Source organism: Giraffa tippelskirchi, chromosome 8 (assembly GCF_054371585.1).
Source record: "Giraffa tippelskirchi isolate mGirTip1 chromosome 8, T2T-mGirTip1v1.2.pri, whole genome shotgun sequence".
NCBI lineage: Eukaryota > Metazoa > Chordata > Mammalia > Artiodactyla > Giraffidae > Giraffa > Giraffa tippelskirchi.
In genome coordinates, this window is record NC_137282.1 from 33,175,546 (window position 1) to 33,195,871 (window position 20,326).

At 35.4% G+C, this 20,326-nt stretch overlaps 1 protein-coding gene and 1 non-coding gene across 7 annotated transcripts in view; both read left to right on the forward strand.

The window, feature by feature from the left end:
- LOC145518172 (uncharacterized) overlaps window positions 1-20,326 on the forward strand; it is a 1,384,210-nt gene that overhangs the window by 99,091 nt on the left and 1,264,793 nt on the right. The window contains exons 4-5 of one of the 6 annotated variants that reach the window (XR_014062690.1): window positions 10,798-10,878; window positions 15,996-16,024. The exons of 4 other annotated variants lie outside the window; for them this stretch is intronic. The gene's annotated coding sequence lies outside the window, so the exon portion shown is untranslated. Of the gene's footprint in view, window positions 1-4,954; window positions 5,046-10,797; window positions 10,879-15,995; window positions 16,078-20,326 lie in introns of those variants that run through there. One more of the 6 variants, XR_014062712.1, reaches the window with a different exon arrangement.
- LOC145519333 (small nucleolar RNA SNORA11) lies at window positions 820-949 on the forward strand. Its single transcript, XR_014063738.1, has one exon. It is a non-coding gene; the product is annotated as a small nucleolar RNA SNORA11 (small nucleolar RNA).

Genomic DNA, 20,326 nt, shown 5'->3' on the forward strand with positions numbered 1-20,326 from the left:
TTTATGAAATGTGTATTGTTACCTTTTTATTACTACAGACATTTATTTCAAAACTCCCAAATTCCTTTTAAGCTTAAGTTTTTAGAACATAAATTGCAATGAAACAGTTTTTATTAAGAACCACGAACAATGAGCTCCGTGCCTGAAGTCAAACATAAACATCACCTCAGACACTTTCCCTAGCCCTGCCAGGGAGGTTCTTTTGTGATGATGTGAAGGATATGTGCCTGGTGGTTATGACTGCCACAATTTAAACACTTCCAAGTGATAGTTTTATACTGCATTTTCTTCAGACAAGAAAGCCAGATAAAATTTGACAGAATCTAAGAAAGCAGAAACCTTCACACAGTCTTGCTATTTTTTTCCATTTCTTTATGTGATAAATACATAAAAGATCTTTACTTTTATCTTTTTTGGGGGTGTAACTTCTTACCTTTGTTTTTTGTCTCTCTTACTCTAGTCCCTAAGACAGGCACTTAAAATTCTGTAATATTCTTAATATTCTGTAAAACAGCTATATGCATTGAAGAAGTTTCTTACAAGGAAAACAAATATCACAGACAAATAGAAAGTTTAGCTAGGGATGTGAAATTCTTTATTCTTGTCATATTTCTTTCACTGGTTTCTTGGGTAAACTCATCAAGTTTATCTATGTGCCTGTTTTTTTATTTGAAAAATTAAAGGTTGAGTTATATGATCTCTACCATTCCTTCAACTTTAAAATGACTGTATATTTGGTTTGAAATAAATATATATTTTGTATTTGAACCTGTCAGATAAACAGTAGGTTATGGGGATTTTTAAAAGTGATAGTTAATTGGGGTGTGCTCAGAGCAGGGGGCCTGAAGAAGTGGCTCATCTGTTTATAACACACCCGATAGGAATCTGGGTTCACTGTGACGAGGGGCACAAAACGTGTGGCCTTCCTATGAGCAGAAACCCAACACGTGTCCCCCTGCACCTCCCCGTGGCTGCCAGGCAGGGCCAGCACTGGAGGAAAGCCGCAGCACGTCGTGGGGAGCTTGCCACTAGAGCCTGTCTGGCCCATGCCTGGGTGGGCCAGGAGTGGTCTCATAAAGGGTATGAGCCTCTCATTTCAAGGAGAAAGAAAAAGAGTCCAACTGTATGCCATTGTGCAAAAGGCAAAACTGTGGGGACAATAAAAAGATGAGTGGTTGTCAGGAGTTTGCAGAGAGGAATATACAGAGTACAAGTTTTCATGAGCAGTGAAAGTACTGTGAGCGACATTATAATGATGGATATATGTGGTCACACTTTTGTCCAAACCCATAGAATATGCAACACTGCTCTGCTCTCAAAGTGAACCCTAAGGTGAACTGGGGACGTTTTGATTATGTGTCAGTGCAGTCATCCTTGGTCTAAAAAGAAAAAAGGCACCATTGTGTTGATAATGGCTGTTCATGTGAGGGGAGGGGGGTATATGGGAAATTTCTGTACGTTCCTGTCAAGTATTATTGTAAACCTAAAACTGCTTTAAAAAAAGAAAAAGGTCTCCAAAAAAAAATCTAACACTCAGGGTAGACATTTTTAGCAAAACTTTTGTTTCACTTTTATGTATGTATACATATTATATATGTGTGTGTGTTTGTTGGATTGTGATATAAAATGTATTTTTTTTAGATCAAAGAAGCCTGTAGTCCACTGTAGTTAATTATACTGGCAAATAAAAGCATAAATTAACCTCAAAAAAAAAAGTGATAGTTAAGTATTATTATTTTTAAAAAGATTTGCAAAGAAAATGGCAATTTTGAAAGATATTGATAGTTTGCAGGAACACATCATCTCTCCATACCTTCTCTATACTTTCTGGATATTTAGACAAGCATGTTAAAGTGTTTATTTTCTTGTTTTAGGCTATCACCACTTTTGTCATTTAAATATTTAGCATTTTCCCTTTTGATTAAATGAGCCATGGTTTTCTTTATTTCTGGTTCTTTGTTCTTTATTTTTATTTCTTTGTTCTTGCTTATTCTTTTATCTTTTCTCTCTATATTTTATCCATTCCCTAAAGTCTTTTGCTATCTATGATTTGTGTTTTTAAACAGAGATAACCTTAGGGCATAAATTCTTTCATTTCAGTATTTTGCATATTTTGTAGACTATAGAAAGAATCTTGGGACTTTAGCACTGGAGGGAACCCTGAGAAGTCAACACATTTATATTGATGTGTACTATTTGGCCACTGAGTCATTATCTTTTACATTTGTAGAACTGCATCTGTGTGGCACAGCTTTGAGCCTGGCCCAGTGCCCTCCTTAAGGGAAATCACACTGTGGCATCAACTTGCCAATCCCTTCTCACATTAAATGAAATCTAATATTCTGCTTGTACACAGTAAGCTGTTAAAGATATGAAGATTCCATATTTCTTGCAAGTGAATCAAAGTTTGCTTTTATAAAGACTTTTGTTTTTCTGCAACTAACATTCTCATACAATTGTTTCCCCACTATTTAACAAGGCAATAAGGATTTCTTGAGTAAGAAATGAACCAAAAGGTTAAGGCTAAGCCTTAAGGCCAGGTATGGAATCTAAAGAATGAGGACCTCTAAATTCCATTAGTCTCCTTTTTGGTTACACAGCAACCTAGAGAAACATGAGGTTGACAATCAAAGAAAACTCTGTCCTAACCCGGGGCTATAAAAGGATGTAAATATTTTATATAATAATAGTATCTTAGAAATACAGCACATTTCATGGTTTACAAAGCATTTCATACATCCACAAATAAAAAACAATGTAACAGAAAAATACTGAAACCTGTATATTATCTACAAAACAGTGATATGCCATTTCAGACTACTAACAAGTACCAAAGTAAAACTAGAACTTGGATTCACATATTAATGCTTTGACTACAACATCATAAGGTCTTTCTTTTAAGCAATTGGAGATTGGCTTACTCCAAAGGATGGAAAGGAATGAAGTATATGGAAGTCAAAACACTGTGTAAAAATCATGAGAACTGGTCTCTAACTTTGATTATCTCATCAAACTGCTGTTTGAGAATGAAGACAAAATATTTGGTCTCCCCCACCTCATTTTTTCCCTAAGCCTCTGAGTACTCAGAGTAAGCACGTTAGACTTATTTTTCTTTTAGTCAATTTTAATTTTTAGAGACTCTCAGTATGATTTTTTTTTTTTAATCTGTGACTTTGCCACATTAAAATTTGCCTAACATAGTTTGACCAAGATGTAAACTAGGCTCTGAGGATTTGGTCCATTTTTCTTTTCCAAATGGTACTGATTTAGATATTAGTCTCAATGAAACTCCCTTTTCAAAATTATGTTTAAAGGATAATTTCTTTAGAAATTTACATTTCTAGAACATAGAACATGACCAATAAGCTTTCACTTTCCATTTGTTTTTTGCTTGCTTTTGTTTTGTTTTACTTTTGCCCCCAAAGCATTCACTACTGAAATGAGTCTTTCACAGATTAATTCAAAAGAAAATCATGGCAATGAGATATTTTGAGACTTGAAAAAAAGAGCATAATAACAATAACATCCAGAGAAACAATAGTGAAGAAGATACAGAAATGCTTGGCAACCAAGAAAACATTTCAGTGTTTCTCACCTAGTATTCCTAGCTTCCCAGACTATAATTGTCAAAGTTTAGTTAGAGATGAAGCTGCTACCTCTGGGACTGCAGAGTGCCTCACTGAATAATGTCCTTGATGGGTAGTGAACATCTAGGCTGAGAGCTACAAATGGGAAGGCCAGAGGCAATGCCTCTGCCTTATTACCACTTCAATAGCCTACTCAGCAGGAATTAACATGTAGTTTGAACTGAGTCTTTCCCCCTTGGCCACAACACCCACTCTTCTCTTTTAGAATCCTGAACTTCTTCGCTGTAAATTTCATTACATAAAACGGATGTGCCAATTGATACCCCTGATGGTCTAAGGGCAATATTTCCTGATAAATCAACAGTGTGTGCTGCTTTGGGACAATCTGTAATTATATATATATATAAATGTATCTCACCGTAATGCCATTGAACATGCTTGCTCTGAATAAGTCTTTTTGGGACTTAAAATCAAATCCCTTATTTCTCCCAAGAATGCAAAAGGCCTTAAAGCATATACCACACATACACACACAACATAATCGACTTTCCTAAAAAGACCTAGCTTGACAAGTAGTGCAAGACAACATCCATACATGATTTTGTTGTTTGCCTTTCATTTTTTATGATTTATCAACAAGATACATCCACAATAATTCATAGCAAGATTTTCCCAATCATTAAAATATTTTTTACAACCATGTTTGAAAGCATTTTTCAAATGTTCATTGTGGAAAGACTGATAGCTTGTTATCTATGCTGGAATCTTCAGTATTAAGTAAACTAATGGTATGTTTTATAATAGTAATAATGATAATAAAACTTGAAATTGCTGACCTATTTAATAGCCAGCATAATGGTTTAAGCAGTCAGACTCTGAGCCCACACTGTTTAACTTTAAACTCTTTGTTTAGCAATAGTCCTGCAGTGATGAGCATGTTGTTAAACCTTGCTATACTCATTTTCTTTATCTGTGAGTGGGAATAATAAATGACTTAACTCCTATGTCATAGTGTTACTGACCTCCCTCTTCAGTCTCCAGTAAGGGTCCTTCTGTCCAGGGTCTTTTGAGCCAATAGAATGAGACCAAGTTTGGTTCAGAAGCAGAGACCTTTATTCTTTGATCAGAGAATGGAGATGTGGAAGCTCAGCTCTACAGTACCCGCTGTCCATGATAGGCCACCAGCGGGGCTGAGGCTCAGAGTCCCCTCAGCAGGGTGGGGACAGAGACCTCCTGAGGCAGGTGCAGCTGTGCTGCTCAGGCTCCAGATTACAGCGCCGGGTGCGGCGCCTCTGCAGACAGCCCGCCACCGCCATCTTGGGCTGAGGTGTTCTGTGTGGCACTTCTGCTCACGGCCCACCCTGCTGAGGGGTCCGTGTAGCCGTTTCCCACCCAAACTCTCGTCTGCATGCCGCGCCCTGTCAGCAACGGAAACTAGACTAACGATAGAATGAAAAGGTCAGACTTTATCTTCTTATTCAGATTATATTTTTTATTTCTCAGGAATTGTTAATAGGCTTTGCTGGTGAAAATATGATGCCATGTAAGATGTTAGCAAATTGTGAGGACTCAGTAACTAATTCTTAGCTAATTCTCACCGTGACAATTTTGTGATTATGTAAGAGATTATTGTTATTGTTCAGTTGCCAAGTCCTGTCTGACTCTTTTGTTACCCTATGGACTGCAGCACCCCCGTCTCCTTTCTCCATGGGATTTTCCAAGCAAGAATACTGGAGTGGGTTGCCATTTCCTTCTCCAGGGGGTCTTCCTGACCCAGGAATCAAACTCAGGAAACAGTGGCTCCTGCACTGGCAGGCAGGTTCTTTACCACTGGGCACCAGGGAAGCCCATGTAAGAGATAAGATATAATTACATATTTAGGACTCCTTGTTTTCAAACTTTCTCACTTCAGTAGTTTTGCCTCTTGTTTTGTTCTGCCAGAATAACCCTTCTTCATTCTCTAAGTAGCCTGGAAAACACTCATTTAACTACTCAAACAAACAAAAATACCCTATTTTGAGCTGTCTTTGGGAAAATGCACTCAGATAAACTTGACCTTCCTCCTTTATTGTCCATCATCCTTCGTAGGTATCTCTGGTATAGAATATAGTGCATTATGTCACTGATGAATTTATTGCCCTTTCTTTCCTTACTAGCTTTATGGTAAATTCTTTGACTACCTCTTTCTCCATTCAAAAAAACCTTTGTTAGTTAGAATGAAATGTAATGCAGGAGGAAGAACTGGATATTAATTCCATCTTTAGAAATTATGCAATTTTAGGCAGATTACTTAACTCCTTTTAGTTCCTATATAAAAATGGACAATGCATTGCAATGCTGTTCCATATACAAAACAAGATTTTCACCAATTGGTTAGCAATATTTCGTACTCAAAATTAATTAGCAAAATTAGTTTTAATTGTATTTTCTTTTAGTAACTAAATGTTTAAAGAATCTTCATTAGATACTCAACAACCTAAACTGATGTTGCAAATAATAAATCTAATTGTTAAACAAGTAGGAACTAATAGCTACTAGTAAAACATCAGCTAAATAAACCAATATTGAGAGCATAAAAGACAATCAATTTGTTGGGTATTGCAGCTAGTATCTGCTGATGGACATTATCAGCATGTGTTTATCATGTGTTTCACTCATGTGTATCACTCAGACACAGACACACATACATTCCCATTAAGACCATATATGTAGCTACAGAAAACAGTTAATCCTCATCATGCAAAATTTAACAATTTCTTCTTCCTCCATCCCAAATCCTCTTTGGAGCTAATGGAGTAGCTCCAGAGCACTTAGCAGTAAGAGAACATTGATAAAGATCACGGAGGAATCAGAAGTCCTGAAGCAAAGTGTGTTTGATTGACCCTATATGTATATAGTTCCTTAATGTTCCTCAGAGGTTTTCCATAGATCCTGTTCTGAGTTTTCCTTTGAGCCTTTTCACATAAAATGCAAAATATCTGTAAAAAAGCAGCCAGAGGTTTACAAGAAAGAGGACAAAAAGAAAAGAAAAACAATAGAGGAGAGTAAACAGAAGAATTAACTGCAATTAAAAGCTGTTGCTGAATCAGTAAGCAGCAGCCAGTGCGAAAGCAAAAAAAGAAAACCAACTATTAAGAGAAAGAATAGATGAAAGATCTGAGAGGCAAAATACTAGAATAGTCTTAGTGTCATGGGACCTGAGTAAATCTTATTTCCATAAAATAAATAAATTGATACACAAATAGCTGATTTAGTGATAGATAGGCATAGATACCATCCACTATAGATTAACAATCAGTATTGAAAAATACTGTATGATTTAGGAACTATATCCATACATATCATATCCTTTTATATTAATGACAACATGGTAAGCATATCAATTTAAGCTTAATAAATCTATTTTATGGATGAAAAACTAATGTTCAGTTATGTGAAATGGCTTGGTTAGTTAGCAAGTGGCAGGCAAAGATTTTGTTTACATCTTCTGATTACACAAGATATTCTTTGCAGAGAAATTTTGACAAGTTTTACTTAGCATTTATAAACAGTATCAGCAGCCCTCAAAATTTGTGGAATTATGGTAATTAACAAATTCTAATATTTCATCCACAGACAGATCCTAATCTGTGCTGATAAAATGTAGTGAACAATTATGATGCAAATAATAGTTATGGAATAATATACTGGGTCTTCATATACACATATATTTTCAGGGCTGCACACAATATGTTTAGTTCAAATTTACCAAATAGAGTGAGCATGTGAATAGGCCAGTGAGAACTAGCTGATACATTTTTGGATCAAAAGTATGTTGATCCTTTGTGTGGTCATTGTCAACTTCTACTATTGCTGATATGCAAAAATTATGAGTGAAAAATATTTCCACTTACATTCATTATCAGAAATTAAGGAAAATAAGCTGTTTCAATACAAGCATTGGTTGTATGTTAAACATGTATTTTTTGACAAAATTTGGCAAATCCTTTTTATTTCCAACCTGGTTTGCAGCACAAAGAGAAATTTAAGTGGATGTTTAGAAGTAATTGAGTGAAATTAAGTACTTGTGTGCTTGGTGTTAATAGGGGAAAACCGCTGCAAATGTGAAATTATTGTTATTCCAAGTTCAGAACAATTCAGGTCATTAATAACAAGCCCTATGTAAATATTATTATTTTTTTTTCCCTAGGTAAAAGGTAAGTTTTAGGTGGAAGGTAATTTGGAAATTAACTTTCAGACATTAAATATATATTTAAAAGGTTTTGAAGTATTTTCTTTAGTTCTTATTTTAATGTCTGAGAGTTTAATAAACGTTAAGCTCTAGTGCTTATGGTGCAGAGTCCTAAGACACTAGACTCAACTTTACTTTCTAGCTCATGGAGGCATGGTTTTCTCCCTCCGTTTCCTTCCTCCCTTCTTTCCGTCCTTCCTTCCTTCAGTTTTTCCATCCACCCTTCCTTCCATTCTTCTTCCTCTTTTTCTTCTTCTCTTCTTCCTCTATAATTTAAAATTCTTTCAGTTTTAGGAATAGGCAGCTTTAGGCTTGGGTATCAACATGGCCCTTCCCTAGATATCTATAAACCAGAAGCAAGTTATTCCATCTGGACCTCCATTTCTTCATCTGTAAAGTGGAGCTAACACCAACCTCTTTCTTAGGGTTATTTTAAGAGTCAGATGAGATCATATATGTGTAAACATTCTGTAAATTCCAAAGCAATCAGTGTTTTTTAAATAAAATTAGAACAAATCTTATTTCAAAAAAAATGAGCCAAGTACCGTATGCTAGGGTTGGGCCAACAAGGTGCATATTATATATTTTTAAAAAACCTTCAGTGGTTCAAATTTCTGTGTGCAGATCTGCCCCTAATCTGGCAATGACTACTTTGAATTAGAAACTTTAGCTCTGGTATGTAAGGAAGCACTGGATCAGACTCTAGTATTTTATAGCAGATCTCAGAATATATGACAGTTTGCATATTTTAAAAAAAGTGGACATTTTAAAATATTATACTAATGTTCAGTGAACAGGAGAATTCTTAAAATTTAAATTTATACATTTAAAATGAATGTCTTCTATAATATTTCTTTGTACTTTTGCCTTCCTTTTGTTTATGTTTAAGTTTCTTAGAATCTTGTCTGTATTTTTGATCACTCTATCATTTTCTTTTGCTTTCTTTTCCTCATACCTTATATCCAGGGATTCCTTAGAACATATCCTCATGTTACTAAATCCATGTCTAATAATGTAACTGTAAAAGGCTTCCTTGTCAGTGAATCAGTGTATTAACCACTCAGTTTTGTTTGACTCTTTGTGACTGCATGGACTGTAGCCTGCAGTCTCCTCTGTCCATGGGATTCTCCAGGCAAGAATACTGGAGTGGATTGCCATTTCCTTCTCCAGGGGGTCTTCCTGACCCAGGGATCGAAGCCAGGTCTCCTGCATTGCAGACAGATTCTTTACCATCTGAGTCACAAAATCCACACATATAGAGCTGATACTGATGGGAGCATACACTTCGAGTGATTTCTCAGATAATAAATGATAGATTAAACTGGGCACACCTGGTTAGCCTTTGGGATGCTCCACTGACCCATTTCTCTGGTTTTCATCTTGGTTCAGGCACATATCTAGAACATACTATTTATATACTGGTTAATAACTGGCCCATATTATGATAGAATTCATGTCAACAGTAAGTATGATCATAAAATATGCCACCTATGATCTTCTTTAAACTTCTTTCTATTCTCACTCCAAATACCTTGAAGCTACTCTTCAGACTTCAAGCATCTTGACGAATTATTCTCTTATCCCTCTAAATACCAGTTTAATTTACTAGGAAAATCTCGATTTTTATATTCAGTATCTTTGGGGACAATGTTAACCAGTTGGTAGAGAATACTATTTGATATGCATTTGACATCTACCGTTTTTCATGAATCCAACAAACTGTTACTGCATCTTGGGTTCTGTTCACTTGCCAGCTGCTCCTCCTGCTTGAACTACTCAGCAGTTGAAGAGGGAATGTTCACATCGAACCTCTGGTGGATTGCAGCTGTGATCTGTGAGCTCATTGTTCTCCTCTGCAAAGCTGGTTATGGCCCTCACACTATGCCTATTAATTAGAACATATGAGCACTTACTGGCATTTTATGAGGAATTTAACAATAGATATTGAATATTAAATGTGGGACTGAAGGAAATGCATAGTGCTGAAGTACTAAAAGGACATACATATGAAGCATATTTTTAGCTCTGATTTAAAAGAAATTAAAAAAAAAGACTTCTTAAAGCATTAGTAGGCAACATACATACAGAAAGTGTGGTGCAATTTTGAGAAGAGAAAGGAATAAAATTAATTTATATAATGGAATCAAAAATCAAGAACAGTAAGCATTATTATTAGAAATATGTGACTCGGATTTGTAATCCTAATGGATCAAAAATATAATAGGAATTTATAATATGATTGGCAAGCTTGTAAAGGGTTTGACAGGAAGTCTCTTTGTACATTTTGTTACAATAAAATAGAGCTCAGACTTTGAATTTCATATGATTTTAGTGTGCAGCAGCTAGAAAAACAATGTACAGTTAATGAAGCGACTATAGTAGGACTGTATCATGAATACATAGCTTATATATGGCAATTTAGCCAAACCTTACAAAATTCTATTGGGTAGAAGAAATTGAGTTTTGATAAACACTGTGTTCTTTAAACCCAGAGGTTTAATCTGAGTCTTAACAGTGGCCCAGCAGTCCATGAAATATTTATATTGTTTTTCTAAGTATATACATTATTTACCAAACAGTCTATAAAGTATTTACGTTGTTTTTCTAAATACAGTATACATTATTTACATTTCCCTGTATTTTTTCCTGATTCAGGTAGAATGGGATGCTTGGAAATTACTGTAACTGATGATGCTCAACTAGAAATTAGAATATGGGTGTGTCAAAATTCTTATTATAATTCTTTGCCTGTATTACTGGTTACCCAGCTGGGCTATTCCAGTTGCTTCTAGGTCCTGGACAAAATATTTGAATTAGACCGTATAAGAATAATGCCGTAAGCCTACCTGTGGTGGTGGTGGTTTCGTTACTAGATTGTGTACGACTGTTGCGACCCCATGGACTGTAGCCCACTAGGCTCCTGTGCCATGGGATTTCCCAGACAAGAATAATGGAGTAGACTGTCATTTCCTTTTCCAGGGGATCTTCCTGACCCAGGGATCAAACCCAGATCTCCTGTATTTCATACAGTCTCCTGCATTGCAGGTGGATTCTTACCTAGTTAAGTACCATATAGAACTTTACAGAACATGTGGTGTAACTTCTCAGTTTTAATAAAATGTTTGTTTTTCCTTATCCAAACTATTACCAGGAATTATAGGCCTAGCTTCCCTTAAAGACCCTTTCAGGTATTTAATACTAAGCATCAATATTTTTAATTAAAGTTATCTCTATGTAGGTTTTTGTTCTTTAGTGTTCCCAAGAATTACTAGATATCCACAATAATTACATGCTGAAAGTTGTTATTTAATAACATGCTTATATATAGACACATATTCTAAACATATTATTATGCAGTGCAATTAAATATGTATATATACATTTATATACAATTACTAACGTTAAGTATTCTATGACATGCTGCAATTTGATAGCCCTCAGAATTACAGAGACTTTTCTGAATTCCTGCAGCTTAGTCAATAATTTTAAGGCTAAAATCATAGTTTGAAAGTGGCTTCTGAAGTGAGAAAATGTGACCTTGGCCATTTTAGAATTTAAGTCCACCAGCCAGACTGCTCTAGGCTACACTGATGTTCTCCTTGAGATATGCAGGTTTAGGAATTTTTTCTATTTGTATTCAAAAGAATGAGACTGAAAAGAATACAGATTGTTGGAATATACAGAATATATGTGGAATAATTTCTCAATTAAAATGTGTACATTTTATTTTGCTTTAGGAGTCAGGTATATAAATATGTAGATTCTTGGGACTCATGGGAGAGAAAGCATTGTATAGACAATTCTGGCATAATTAATTTGGGGTGTAGCTCAGAATATGCATGTTTCACAAACACCCCTTATGATTCTTATTCAAGTAGAGCTGGGACCAAAAACATTGGAAAACACATTTCTGAAGTTATGGATATTAAACTATAAGTTACTGAAGTGAAGTGAAAGTCGCACAGTCGTGTCTAACTTAGCCTGCCAGGCTCCTCTGTCCATGGAATTCTCCAGGCAACAATACTAGTGTCGGTAGCCAATCCCTTCTCCAGAGGATCTTCCCAACCCAGGGAACGAACCCAGGTCTCCGCATTGCAGGCAGATATTTTACCATCTGAGCCACCAGGGAAGCCCATAAGTTACTACCTATAACGGTAATGTATGATTCTGAAAATTATTGGCAACTGAATTAGTCAAATAGATTCTGTGCCCTAAAAGACCAATAAATACCAGGCATCTCAGGAGTGGATCTAATCTAGGACAAAAACTACTATTCCTCTGACTGTTGAATGGTGGCTTCCAGGAACTGCGGGGAGGGAGGAAAGAATGGGGAGGGGGAGTTTTTAATGGATGTAGAGTTTTGTTTTACAAGATGAAAAGAGTTCCAGAGATTGGTTGCACAACAATGTGAATATTCTTAACACTTCTGAACCGTACATTAAAATAGGTAAGATGGTAAATTTATGTTACTTTTATCTTACCAGAATTGCAATATAGGTCAGTGTTCCTCAAAATACTATAACTGATCTAGACAATAAAATCAGACAAAGGCAAGTAAAATATAAAAAAGAATATAGAATTAAAATAATCTAAAATAAGACAACAAAAGACAAAATAAACAAGTGGAGCTACATTAAACTAAAATGCTTCTGCACAGGGAATCATCAACAAAATGGAAAGGCAGCCTACTGAACAGTGGGGAATATTTTCAAATCATATATCTGATAATGTGTTAATATTCAAATATTTAAAATACTCAAGGGGACTTCCCAAATGGCTCAGTGTTAAAAAAAAAAAAAAATCTGTCTGTAATGTAGGAGACTCAGGAGATGAGGATTCAATCCCTTGGTCTGGAGGATCCCCTTGAGGAGGAAATGGTCACCCATTCAAGTACTCTTGCCCAAAAAATCCCATGGATAGAGGAGCCTGATGGGCTACAGTCCAAACGGTTGCAAAGAGTTGGACACAACTCAGCAACTGAGCATAGCCCAGCACAACTCAATAACAAAGAATCAAGCAATGCAATGAAAGAATGTGCAGAAAGGTCCTAAGAGACTTTTTGTTAAAAAAAAGAAATACAAATAGGCTAGTCCATGAAAACATGTTCAACATCACTCATTATCGTGGAAATGCAAATCAAAACCATAAGAGATATTACCTCATATCTGTTAGAATGGTGACCAGCAAAAGGCTAGAGATGACAAGGTTATTGAGGATATGGAACAAAGGGAAATGTTTGCACTGTTGGTGGGACCATAAGTTGTGGCAGCCACCATGAAAAATAGTATGGAAGTTCTTCAAAAAAAGTAAAACTAGAGCTACCATGTGATCCAGCAATCCTACATCTGGATATTTACTTGAAGAAAGCAAAAACACTAACTGGAAAAGATATATGCACCTTCATGTTTATTAAAGCCAAGTAAGGAAGCAACATAATTGTCCACCGATGGATGAATGGAAAAGAAAATGTATATAAGTAAAATGAGTATATATTAGACACAAAAAAGAAAAATATCTTGCCATTTGTGACAACATGGGTGGACCTTGAAGACATTATGCTAATAGAAATAAATCCAGAAAGACAAATACCATATGATCTCACTTATATGTGAAAACTAAAATAAAAGCAAAAACACAAGCTCATAGATAACAGCACAAAGATTCATGGTTGCCAGAAGCAAAGAGAGGGGTGTGGGCAAAATGAGTGAAGCGAGTCAAAAGTACAACTTCGATTATAAAAAAACAAGTTATGGGAATGTAATGTTCAACACGGTGGGGTAAAAAAACAAGCAAACTATTTTAAAACAGGGTTCAGATGGTAGCTTTGGGAAACATTTTTAAAAATCTTGGAAGTTGGAGTAAAATGATCATAAGCTTACCAACTTAGTTATAATTCATAATTTAGTTAGTAAACAGTGAAGTAATACAATTTTTGTGGAATGACTAGATCTGACAGAATATTTGGGTTTTATATCCTGAAACTGAGAATGGGACCAACCACATTAAAGTATATGGACACAACAAGAAGAGAAAACTGAGAAGCAGTTTAGTTTGTGATTTTCATTATCACCATCATGATTATTATCAAGAAAGAAGATAAAGGCAGTTAATGTAAGATTGATAACCAAAGATTTCTGTTATTACCTCTCATGGGTAATCTGAGCAAACTAATACTGAAGGGCACAGTACCTGCCCTAAGAGTGGGGATTAACTAGCAGAGATGCATGTATATATTGAGTTAGATTTTCCGAATTATTGTTCACACACTGAACCAAACTTGTTAGTTATTATTATCTACCCATTATCAATTATTCATTTATGATATTGGACCTTTATATCACTTAGGTACTAATAAAAAAGAGTCTAAGATCACATGATATTTTCACAGACTGATTGCAATTTTCTTTTATAGATAAAATAATAATGCAATTGAAGCTGAGGATGTAATGCTTTCCATGATGTCTGTTTAAATTTGCTTAATCATTTACAGGTTATCTGGCCAAGGAATTCTCTATTTATTTTGAATAACTGTTTTAAAATATTATGTGGGAAATACTGTTATCTTTAAAGTATACTCAACACACATGAGACTAGCTTCCTATAAGGTAGCCTTATCTATGAATAGAGTTCCTTCTGTTCTTTCCAAAGGTTCTTTATAGTATTATTTATTCTGAAATCCCAGATTATATGATCATCCATGAGGAAATCACATAAAGGGAAAATATATATCACTTCTGTATTCCTAAGGGCCTATTTTAAAAGATATTCTTAATAATACCATGCAACCAAGACAGGGAATATTAAAAATGCTAGTTTCCAAGAGTATTACATACATAGTACAAGATGGTTATTGATAATTTTGATACGTTTTGTTATGCCTTACCTTGTCAACAGGAATAATGAGTCCTGTTGGAAAAGTATTTCCTTTTTACAAATTTCTCCTGAGAAAATAACCTTTAAGCTTAGAGAAAGATGGTATAAAGACTATGAGAAGTCTGAAAAGATTTTATTCTCAATCTTTCTTAAGTCAACTCTTAAATTCTTCAGTATGAAATAATCTCTAATTGTGGCTGCATAATTGCTTTTAGTGCTTAGATAAAATGGTGACCGATGAAGCAGTTCCCCACAGAAATAATGCTGGAGGTACTGGTGCTATGTACCACCTGGAGGGCTTGGTCCAACAGCTGTGCGGAAGCTGAATTTTCAGTTAGGGAAAAGTCACATATGAGAAACTACACATCACACACACCATTTACAACAGCATGAGTGCAGAACACGGCAAGCTTTCCCATATTGCTACCTTATGCAGCTTTCCTTTCAAATGCTATTTTTCTTGACCTTGATCATCCTTACGGATAGCTACGCCAATGTCAACAGTCCTCATATTTTATCAGCAACAAAATGTTGCTTATTAAGGTAGCTAAATAAACTCTTATTGTAGTTAAACCAATTTGTATCTGTGCCAGATCCACCCCCTGGTCATAGAATGAGAATACTTGGAGAGCTGCCTGGCTGTAAAGCAAGCTTATGTATATCATTGATTCTCAAATGGACAGAAAATGTGCAAAATTTGCTTAGAACCAAAGGTTTGTCAAGAGAAATGGTGTCTTTGAGGGAAACACTGCACAAATAGCCTCTTAGCAGCCAGAAGTATTACATACCCAGAGGAAACTATAAGCTTTTTGTACAGATGCTACATAAGCGTGCCAAGGAACCATATGCTGCCGCAGGAAGAATATTTTTGCAGTTTGGCATCTGGATTGTGGAATTACCATTCAATGGGGAAAATGAGAAGCATATGAAGAGGAAGAATGAGATAGTGTCCTCACTGCAGGAAAATCCAAGTTGTGCAAAGGTGAATCTCAAATGTCATTTTAATGGAGAGGAAATTTAATTTCTATGACAATTCCTTACAAGTTTTAAGTGGCTACAAATGTTCTGCCCTGTGGAAGTGAAGAAAGTAGATTAGAGGTATTCATGTTATTAATAAACTTTTTTATTTAGGAGATTTTTGAATCTGAGAGACCAAGCACTGTAAGGCAGAAAAAGTTAGTAAAATACAGGATTTTTGATTGACCTTACTGGTTTCCTTTAATTATTTCTATATTCCATCCTATTATTTTAAAACAAAATAAACTTAATGAAAAAACTAATTTTCACTTGTTTTTTGTATCTAGGTTATCTGATATGAAATATGACCTACAAGGTAACTGTACTAACAAACTCTGGTACCTCCTTTAAAATGGCATTCAAGTAAAAGTGAGTAAAAAGGAATTGATTTGGACTGACACATTGGGCAGCAAAATGACTTGTAAAGATTCCATAAGTATTTAAATGTGAGATCAACAGACATATTCAAGCTGGCAGCCAAGAAACAAAACAAATTGTACCTTGGATTTAATTCAGTCACATTATATTGGTTTAAGTGGATCTTTTAGAAAGAGAAAGTATAAATTTATGCAATTTTGTGAAAGGAATCAGCAGATATCCTAGAATTTATTCTAATTTTCACCTTTTGACTATTGTATTCTAGTGGCGAATTAATAGCACTTAGAATTTTCTGTCATATAGTTGTATTAGCTAGTCAGTCATAGTTCAGTGTATCTTCTGGAAAGAGCTGGAACATTTTCATGTTAGGAAATCTCGGGATAATGCATGGAGAGGGTCAGCCATTTCTTTGCCCTTTGCCTTACCTCTACTTTAGAAAAAGATCCCATTTTTTTTTAATTACAACAGAGGTTGTCAGTATAATAATGAGTTCATCTACATTTGGTTTTAAATTCAGATAGATAATGGAGGTTAGAGAAGGTTAAATTTTTCTCTGGCTGTGTTTACATGTTGCCAAAACATCTCATCTTTTTAGTAAATTTATGGGGAAAAATCAGCTAGACAATGTATTTGTTGTCAGGTAGTAGCCAATTGACAAAAGTTTCCACCTCTGACTGGTTGAATATTGTGAAAAACATAACTACATTAAGTGGATTATATCAGTTAACTCTCTTCCTTTCTTACCTATTCTTCATCTGTCTTGTTCACATCTGCTTCTAAAGTAGCTAATTAATTACAAAATACTGTGTGATTTTCATTTCACCTTCACATACATCTTATCGTGATAACTTTGTGTGGCAAGTCAGATCTTGGTGTCCCCATTTTTCAGATTAAAAATTTTGACCCCAAGTGGAAAGTAAATGACTTAATCAAAACCATTTAGCTGGAAGCAGAACATGGATCATCTGATTTTTAATCCAACACACACACACACACACACAAACACACACACATACACACACAAACACACACACATATCTACTTTATACACACTCACTCAGTTTTATCCTTTAATGTAACTCTCTCTATATAACCCTTTCCATACTGGAAAATTCAATCAGATCATTGATTTACCTATTTGGTGCTAAACACACATCTTGTTGAATTAGTGTTTTAAATTTAACTGATCAGTTCTCTTTATTTTTAAATTGTATTAACATGCCTAATATTTAAAGCCTTTGCTTTGTTAAGTGTGTGAAAATACAGAATATTTCCTGATAAAATACTTTAATGAAGTAGCTATTTTACGTTTCTGAATTGCTATAGGTTGTGGATGTTAGATGATGCAGTTAAAGAGTAGTGCATATATGTCAATCCCAGTCTCCCAGTTCATCCCACCCCTTCTGCCCCACCCAACTGTCTGCATGTCCATCCTCTATGCCTGCATCTCTATTCCTGCTCTGCAAATTCATTCATCTTTACCATTTTTCTAGATTCCTCATATATGGGCTTTGTTGTTGCTGTTGTCAGTATTGTTATCACTTTCATTAGTTGAGACTGTATTCATACTGTCTCAAAACCAACCTTTAAATATTCGGTGTTTAGATATTTTTCTAACTTTAGGGTAGAAAACATTTGTTCCTAAGGCACAAAGATCATTCCACTATTGAAACAAAGTTTCCAAGTTTAATTTTGTTTTTCTCTTAGTATTTCTACTTTGTAGCATACAATAACCATGCACTGTATCTCTCCATTATATGCAGTGATGTTTGTGTCTTACCCTAGAGGTTCAATGACTTCTAACTATCACCAGGAGCAAGTTTAAAGTTATACTCAGGAGTCTTTCACTCTATTTTCCTCTTGTAAGCCTTTGCTACAGAAACATGTATTATATATTATTTATATGTAAAAAGATGTATGTTTTGAGCAATACATGTTTTATGTATGTTGCCAAAGGCTATTGCCAGAGAAAAATGTTTATTTAAAGCTATGTTAACATGTGATTATTTGATATATTACTATTCTCTCTCTAATACTTTCTTAATCTCCTAGCTTCAAGGAAGAAGTTTAGTCATTACTATAACACACCTTCATCATTGAAATTCAGTTTTGGAAATCTGTAAATATAAAAAGAAACAAAATAGAAACTCCAATTTATTTCCAATACCCTTAATATTTTCTTAACATATTATAATTAAAGTCCCTGAAGAAATGACATGACTCCTTACCTTGCAACAATATACTCACATGTTCTCATCTAAGCTACGTCCACTTTCTTGTTTGTAGGCATTTTAGATATGAAAGTTCCTGGGAGATTTGCCTAGCAAAAGAAGGCAACTCAGGATCCCCCTCATAGCTTTCTTTGAAAACCATTTTTTAGAAAAATGTTAAATGCCTTAACCTTGTTCTGATCTTAGGCACATCGCTGTAAAGCCATTCTCAGGCAGGGATAATTGAAAGAAAGGAATTTTTATATAGATTTCTTTGTTAAAATATTTTTCCAGAGGCAAAGCCAAAGGCTAAATCTGGGCTCCAGGATCAGCTACCAGAACCCTTGGCTGGCTCTGCTGCCTCAGTCCAGACACCCCTGGAGGAGTGAAGGGCTTCTGACTTAGTACTTGGTATAATTTATGTCTACTTTTCCTTCATTTTTACTTATTCTGCACATATTCCTGGTAATGAAAATTGGGACTGCTCTAAACTTCCTTTAAGTCAGGAATAAATAGAAGATGTTGTTAACTTGATCTTTTTCAGGGTATTTCCTTTTATATGCCAACATTGCAGTTTGGGGTTATTGGCAATATATAACATGGCAAAATATTGTTCATATAGAATTGAAGTACATTCCTAACAGATACTGCCAAAACAACGTAGAGTGGGTCAACTGCATGACACAAACTTATTGCTTTTCTACTTTAAATGAAAATGTGTATTCAGCAAAAGGGTCACAAATATTCCAAGGCAGTTTGTTTGTGGTTTGACTGACTGAAAATGCCAGTGGACTTTACCTAAGAAGACTGTTACAGCAAATGCCTCTTGTGTTTCGTTCATGCATTCAGGGGATAGAATGCCAAGGAAGGCTCCCGAGAGATAAAGCTGCCAGGGCCTCGTGACTCTCAAAAGGACAACACCATTGACAGAACCCACAAGAGGGTTCCTGTCTTTAATGAGGTTTTGATTTGGAAACCATTAGTAAAGTTTTATTGATCATAGCAACATCCTCATCTGAAATTTGGCTCCTTGAAAGCTCAATCTCATCATATAAAAGCTATGTTTTCTTTGGAATATAGAGCCATTGCATTTCCTCTTTAGAAAAATCAAAACCAAAAATAAAACTCCATCTTCTTGCCCATATTCCTTCTTAATATCCTGTGTACTTTGTCAAGGGTGTATCTTCAAGAATGGAAAACTGGCTTGAATGTGTAACAACCCTAGTAGTTACATTATTCTTTAAAAGATAATGCCATGTGTTTCAAATATTGCTTTGAATAATCATTAGTAACATGGAATAGGCAGATTTATAATCACTTTAAAATTAAAGTGGCAGGCTGCTAAATAACTTTTAAGTTGAAAAAATGTTTTCTAAAATTTTGATAGAACTATTGAATTTTGATAGAATCTATTACTAGATTTCAGTCCAACATTGATAAGTCCTGTCTTCCAGGAATATCTCCTCTGATGAAATTATTTATGGTTGTATTGGGCTTCCTTGGTGGTTTCGGCTGGTAAAGAATCTGCCTGCAATGTGGGAGACCTGGGTTCGATCCCTGGGTTGGGAAGATCCCCTGGAGAAGAGAACAGCTACCCATTCCAGTATTCTGGCCTGGAGAATTCCATGGAATGTACAGTTCATGGGGTTGCAAAGAGTCAGACACAACCAAGTGACTTTCACTCACACATGGTTGTATTAGATTCCTTTGTTGTTATTCACCTGCTAAGTCATGTTTGACTCTTTGCAATCTCATGGACTGCAGCATGCCAGGCTCCTCTGTCCTCCACTATCTCCCTGAGTTTGCTCAATTCATGTCCATTGATTTGGTGATGCTATCTAACAATCTCATTCTCTGCTTCTCCTTCTCCTCTTGCCTCCCATCTTTTCCCGCATCAGGGCCTTTTCTAATGACTCAGCTGTTCACATTAGGTGGCCGAAGTATTTAAGCTTCAGCTTCAGCATCAGACCTTCCAATGAATATTCAGGGTGGATTTCCATTAGGATTGACTAGTTTAATCTGTTGGCAGC